This window comes from Myotis lucifugus, unplaced genomic scaffold, assembly GCF_000147115.1.
Source record: "Myotis lucifugus unplaced genomic scaffold, Myoluc2.0 scaffold_3791, whole genome shotgun sequence".
NCBI classification, from domain to species: Eukaryota; Metazoa; Chordata; class Mammalia; order Chiroptera; family Vespertilionidae; genus Myotis; species Myotis lucifugus.
The window spans coordinates 1-6,363 of record NW_005874839.1 but is presented as its reverse complement, the minus strand read 5'-3'; the positions used below and the strand labels follow the sequence as shown (position 1 = coordinate 6,363).

Sequence of the window (6,363 nt, the reverse complement as noted above, 5' to 3'; positions counted from 1 at the left end):
TCAGAACCAGGACCATTCAGTTCGCAAGACTGCCGCCCTATCCACTGAGCTAACCAGCGAGGGCGGGACATCGGATTTGAAAGTAAACTGTAAGGAGGAGTTAGCTCCCAGAGAAAGGGGTTGGGGGCTGAGGCACCCTGAAGTCAGAGGGGGACGTGGGACCTGAGAGTGGGGGTGTGAGTGACAGGAGAAGGGGTGCAGAGGCCCTCCCTGTGCAGACACTGAACACAGGTGGACACGCACAGAGCCCGTCCATGTCGGGCTCACAGTCTCGAGCGAGGAGAGGTCGCTACTGGAAAGGAATAAACCATTCGTTCTAGAACATGGTGGAAGGTCAGGGGTCCGAGGGGACATGTGGGCTGTGACCTGAAGGGCATCGGGCATCGGTGTGGCATCGGGGCAGGAACAGCCCAGGCAGGGGAGCAGCGGGCAGAGCAAAGGCTGGTTTTGCTGCCAGAGAAGATGCAAGGATAAGGCTTAGGTCTCACTTTCTTCTCCCCACCTAGGGATAGAGGTTCCTTAAGCTAATCCGGAGGGGAGCTATTCCTGTCCTCCCTTTTGTTCCTTTTTGTTGTTGTTAATCCTCATGGGGGGGGGGGGCGTATTTTTTTCCATTCTTTTTCAAAGGGAGTGGAAGGAGGGAGGGAGGGATGGGGGGAGAGAGAGAGAGAGAAACATTGATGTCTTACTGGTTGCCTCCAGCAACCAGTACCCTGACCCCTGACCCCTGATCCCTGACCCCTGACCAGGGTTGGGAGTGAACCCACAACTCAGGTACATGCCCTTGGCTGGGAATTGAACCCATGACCCTTTGGTGCACGGGCCACGCTCTAACCATTGAACACACCGGCCAGGGCTCCCTTCCCTTCTCAATAGCCTGAGATGCCTGAGGGGATTAGTACCCACACGGGTGCCTGGGGGAGGAGGAAGGGGCAGAAGCAGCCAGAGGGGGAGGAAACCATTCCCCCCAAATTGGAAAGGAGACTTTGGGTGGGAGGTTTCCTCAAGTATTGGGCACCTGCACCCTCCTAGCGCCCCGGAACGGAGAGAGGCCCTGCCAGGGCACAGCTCTGAGGTGGCTCAGCAGGGTGGGACCCGACCCAGAACTAGCAGAGGCCCCGTGAGGCGGGTAGGTCCAACCCTCCGTGTCCCCCAAGGGAGCGTGTGTGCACCCGCAGGACATGCTCAAAAACCCAGGACAGTAACAGAGCACAGTCCCCTAAAACACAGGGCCTGGGTTCCAGTCCAGGCTCCGCCTCCTTCCTAGCTGTGAGACTGCAGGCAAGTTTCTTAACCTCTCTGTGCCTTAGTGTCCTCATCTGTTAAACGGGCATAAAATGCACCTTCCTCCTGGGCGGTGGTGAGGACGAAAGGAGCGAAGACAGGCCAAGGCCTACAGTCTCGTATCTGAAGCTCTTTGGACCAGACATTCTAGAAGCTGTGTTTTGGCACCATCGTGGGGGGCGGGGGCAGCGTGCATGTAGCTCCACTGGCAAGGTCTAGACCAGTGATGGTGAACCTATGACACGCGTGTCAGAGGTGACACACGAACTCATTTTTTTGGTTGATTTTTCTTTGTTAAATGGCATTTAAATATATAAAATAAATCAAAATATAAAATATCAAAAATATAAGTCTTTGTTTTACTATGGTTGCAAATATCAAAACATTTCTATATGTGACGCAGCACCAGAGTTAAGTTAGGGTTTTCCAAAATGCTGGCACGCCGAGCTCAAAAGGTTCGCCATCACTGGTCTAGACAGTATCCCTCAGCAAACGTTATTGTTTCTGCAGCCAAACACCCAGCATTCACACTAAGAGACGCCTACAAATGGCCGCACGTGCGGTCAGGCCAGATTTCGTCCCCTAATGAGTTCAGTTCGGGTGGGGGTTTGCCACCATCTGAGGGAAAAGGCTGTAAGGACTGTAGCCCAGGGCCGTGAGCGCTGAGACCGTGCCGGGCGCCTGGCAGGACCCCAGGCGCCTCAGCCCTCAGCCTCCATTCCCCCGCTTGCCTCGGCCTTTCCGCTGTTCAGCCGATGAGCAGCCAGGAGAGGGAGCTCTTGAGCGCAGCAGCGGGTCTGGCTGCCTGGTCTGCACAGCCCTGTGCCAAATGAAAACGTGGTGCCTTGTTCAAACTTATCGAGAGTTTCTAGAGGCCCAGAGCAGAGCATTAAACCAAACACAGGGCCCTTTGGCGGTCAGGGCCTGTGTGACTGCATGGATCACGCACCGTGGAGGGGCCCCGGGTGGTGGTACCTTTGTCCTGAGCTGGTTCCTCCGCCCCAGGAGCCCAGGGCCAGTGAGCTGGCTGGAGGTGAAGCCTTCCCTACGGGGACCCAGGCAGGAGCTGAGGGCAGGCAGCGAGAAAGACGGGGACAGAGTTGTCCCCATGAGAAGAGGGGCTCTGGGGCAGGTTTCACTCGCTGTTTTGGAAACTAAAGCAGCAAGCAAGACGTTTCTTGCTCCGATGCTACTGGACTTACGATGGGGTTACATCCAATAAAATTCAAGAAAATGCATTTAGCCCTGGCTGGTTTGGCTCAGTGGATAGAGCGTCAGCCTGCGGACTGAAGGGTCCCAGGTTCGATTCTGGTCAAGGGCACCCAAAAAAAAAAGCATTTAATAGACTTAAACTACCTATGAGCATCATCCTATGAACCAGGAGGTCAGGGCTCAATGCCCAGCCAGGGCATATGCCTGGGTTGCAGACTCCATCCCCAGTAGGGAGCCTGCAGGAGGCAGCCCATCAATGACTCTCTCTCATCATTGATGTTTCTATCTCTCTCCTCTCCGAAATCAATAAAAATAATATTTTTTAAAAAGAAAAGTAACTTCAACTATCAAACATCGTAGCTCAGCCTAGACAGCCTTACCTTAGCCTGCAGTTGGGCAAAATCATCTCGCTGCTGCTCCCAGCATCATGAGAGAGTCTCCTACCACATCTCGCTAGCCGGGGAAAGATGAAAATTCCGAATTGGAAGTATGGTTTCTACTGGAGGCGTATTGCTTTCGTACCGTTGTAAAGTCGAAAAATTGCAATTCGGGAACGTTCTGTGCACCTCAGTGGAAGGAGTGTGATGTCATATTAGTCCTCATGTGCTGAGAGCCAGCTGACCCCGCTGGGAACCCAGGCCACCTATGCTTCAGTCAAGGAGGGCCCTAGATGGTCAGATTACTCAAGGGAGGAGCCCTGGATTATGGGAGGAGAACGGAGGCCAGGCCCACAGAGCCCCAACATTCAAGGGAGCCAGCGGACGCAGAGATGGGTGAGGGGGAAGCCAGCTGACCCAGAGTGGAGGCTGCACAGTCCGGGGCTTCTGCAGGGGCTTGGGGGACTCCTGAGCTGTAGCCACTGGGATGACCACAGTGGAGGGGCGGAGGGTGGAGGGGAGAAAGCAGATCAGGACGCACTGGAGACCTGGGAGCCCACGTGAGAGCTGGAGGAGAGACCGACTCAAAAAGAAGCAACTGCTGCCCTGGCCAGGGTTTCTCAGTGGTTAGAGGGTCAGCCCCCACACCAAAGGGTCATGGGTTCGATTCCTGGTCAAGGACATGTACCTCGGTTGCAGTTCGAGCCCTGCCCAGGTTGGGGCGAGAGGGGGAGGCAACCAGTCAATGTGTCTTTCTCATATCTGTGTTTCTCTCTCTCTCTCTCTCTCTCCCCCTCCCCCTCTCCCTCCCTTCCATTCTCTCTGAAAAGCAATGGGGAACACTATCTTCAGGTGAGGATTAACAAAACAAAAAAAGAAGCAACTCCTGAAGAAGGTAACTCATCCCATTACAAGGACGGGAAACCGACGCTCGGAGCCCAGCAGAGCCCAGTGGAGTCGGGAGGCGCTGGAGGTGAGCTGGGGGTGGCTCCACCGTGCAGGCTCCATGAGGAGAGAGCACATAGACGAGCATTAGCGGGTGTGGAGAGGGTGTGGAGAAATCAGACCCCTCACACGCGGCTGGGAATGGAATGGCAGCTGCTGTGGAAAACAGCCTGCAGCTCCTGGAACTATTCAACGGTTAGCACGTGACCCAGCAATTCCACTCCTGGGTCAATCCCCGGGGGAGTGAAAACGGCGGTCCACACAGAGATTGGTGCACACGTGTTTACGGCAGCACAGGCATAGGAGCCCAAAAGGGGGCAAATGTCTATCGACTGATGAACTGATAAACAAACGAGCACTGGAATATTAGCTATAGAAAGAAATCAGTGACGTACCGACTCATGTGACAGGATGGATGAGCCTTGAGAACACGATGGCCAGTGTCGCTCAGTCGGTTGGGCGTTGTCCTGGGCACCTAAAGGTCACCGGTTCAATTCCCAGTCAGGGCACATACCCAGGTGTGGACTCGGTCCCCAATACGGGGTGTGCAGGAGGCAGCAGGATTGATGTTTTGCTCTCACATCAGTGTTTCTCTCTCTCCCTCTCCCTTCCTCTCTCTAAAAATCAATTAAAAAAGAGAATATGATACTAAGTGAAAGAAGCCAGTCACAAAGAACCACATATTGAATTATTTCGTTTATATGAATTATATAGAGTAGCTAAAGCATGGAGGCAGGGAGGATGGGAAGATTGGGGGGATGACTAAGGACCACAGGGTTTCTTTTCAGGGTGATAAAATTTTTCTAAAAATTGTAATGGTTGCATGACTCTGAACATACTAAAAGGCCATTAAATTGCACACTTTTTAAAAAAGTTCTCAACTGAGGATATTTTTTTCCGATGAGTTTTAGAGAGAATGGAAGGGAGGGAGGGAGGAAGGAGGGAGGGAGGGAGGGAGGGAGAGAGAGAGAGAGAGAGAGAGAGAGAGAGGGAGAGAGAGAGAAACATCAGCATGAGAGACAAATCGATGGGTTGCCTCTCGAAAGCACCCCGACCGGGGCGGGGATGAACCTACAACTGAGGCGCGTGCCCTTGACTGACAATTGAACCCACGACCCTTCGGGCCGCAGGCTGATGCTCTAACCACTGAGCAACTGGACAGGGCTGCACACTGTTGATGAGTGAATTGCATGATATTTGAATATTGTCTCAATGAAGTCATTACCCAAAACATAAAAAGGGTTCTTCACAGACCTTAATATTAAAGCAATGCAGAGAGAATGTTACAGAAGCAGGAAGTGGGAACTGCTGGTCCCTTAAGTCCTGGCCCAGAAAAGGCACAACCTCACTTTCGCCATGTTTGATTGGTCGAGGCAGTGGCAGGCCCGCCTGGATTCAAGGGAAGGGAAGGGGGAAGGGTCTGACCAGCATGAATCCACCACACCCACCAACAGCAACAGGAAGCCCTCACCACGGCGGGGTCTCTGGAGCGCGGTTCCTGGAGGTGCTATGGGCGACCCCATTGTACTGAGGGGAAGACTGAGGTCTAGGGAGTTAAGTATCGTGCTCAGGGTTGCCCAGCCAGCGGGAGGCAGAGCCCACCCTGAACCTGGGCTGTCTGTGCTCCTGACCTCCTATTGTGCCGCCTTCTTGGCCTGTGAACGTCCCAGAACACAGCTTCACCAGTAAGTAGCCTGGCAGTACTTGTCTTACTCACTTAGCGAGCGTTTCCTACGTGCCAGGCACGGCCTGCAAGTGACAATGCCACTTCCTTTAATCCTCACGCAAACCTAGTAAGGCGGCCTGTTAGCTCGGACCATGTGCAATGGGTAAGGTCAGAAATGGGCACTTTCAGATGTTTTGAGCTAATCATCCGTTTAATGGGTGAGGAGCCTGGAATTCAGAGAGGTGAAGTGACTTGACTAAAGTCACACAGCGCCAGTGAGGGCCGGACTGGGACTGGGACTCGGACCCAGGCCTGAAGTGCCCGAGGATGAGAGGGTGAGTGAATACATGTATGACCTGGCGGGGGAGGAGTGAGACCCAGCGGAGTGCCCAGCCATCCCTCCTGACCTGGGTCCCTTCTCCCCCTGCAGCCAGCATGGGGTCCTGGACCGCTCGCCCTTCCTTCTCCACCATCTTCTTCTTCGTCGTCTTTGTGGTGTCCATCATCTTCCACTGCCACCGGCGCCTGGCCCTGGTGCCCGCCCCGTGGGCCTCCCGCGGCCTCGTGGTCCTGGGCCCCAGGCACCTCCCCCAGGGGGGCATGTGGACCATCAACTCCCAAGGCCGCCTGGGCAACCAGATGGGCCAGTACGCCACGCTGTACGCCCTGGCCCAAGCTGAACGGGCGGCCGGCCGCCATCCCCGCCCAGATGCACAGCGCGCTGGCGCCATCTTCAGGATCTCCCTGCCGGTGCTGCACGGGCCACGGCCAGCAGGATCCCCTGGCGCAAACTACCCCCCTCAACGACTGGATGGGGGAGCAGTACCGCCACCTCCCCTGGGAGTACGTGCGGCCTCACGGGCTACCCCTGCTCCTGGA

At 54.9% G+C, this 6,363-nt stretch overlaps 1 pseudogene; it reads left to right on the top strand.

Annotated features, from left to right (window-relative positions):
- The first annotated feature begins 3,743 nt into the window (after positions 1 to 3,743).
- LOC111824665 lies at positions 3,744 to 6,356 on the top strand (annotated as a pseudogene).
- The last annotated feature ends 7 nt before the right edge of the window (positions 6,357 to 6,363 follow it).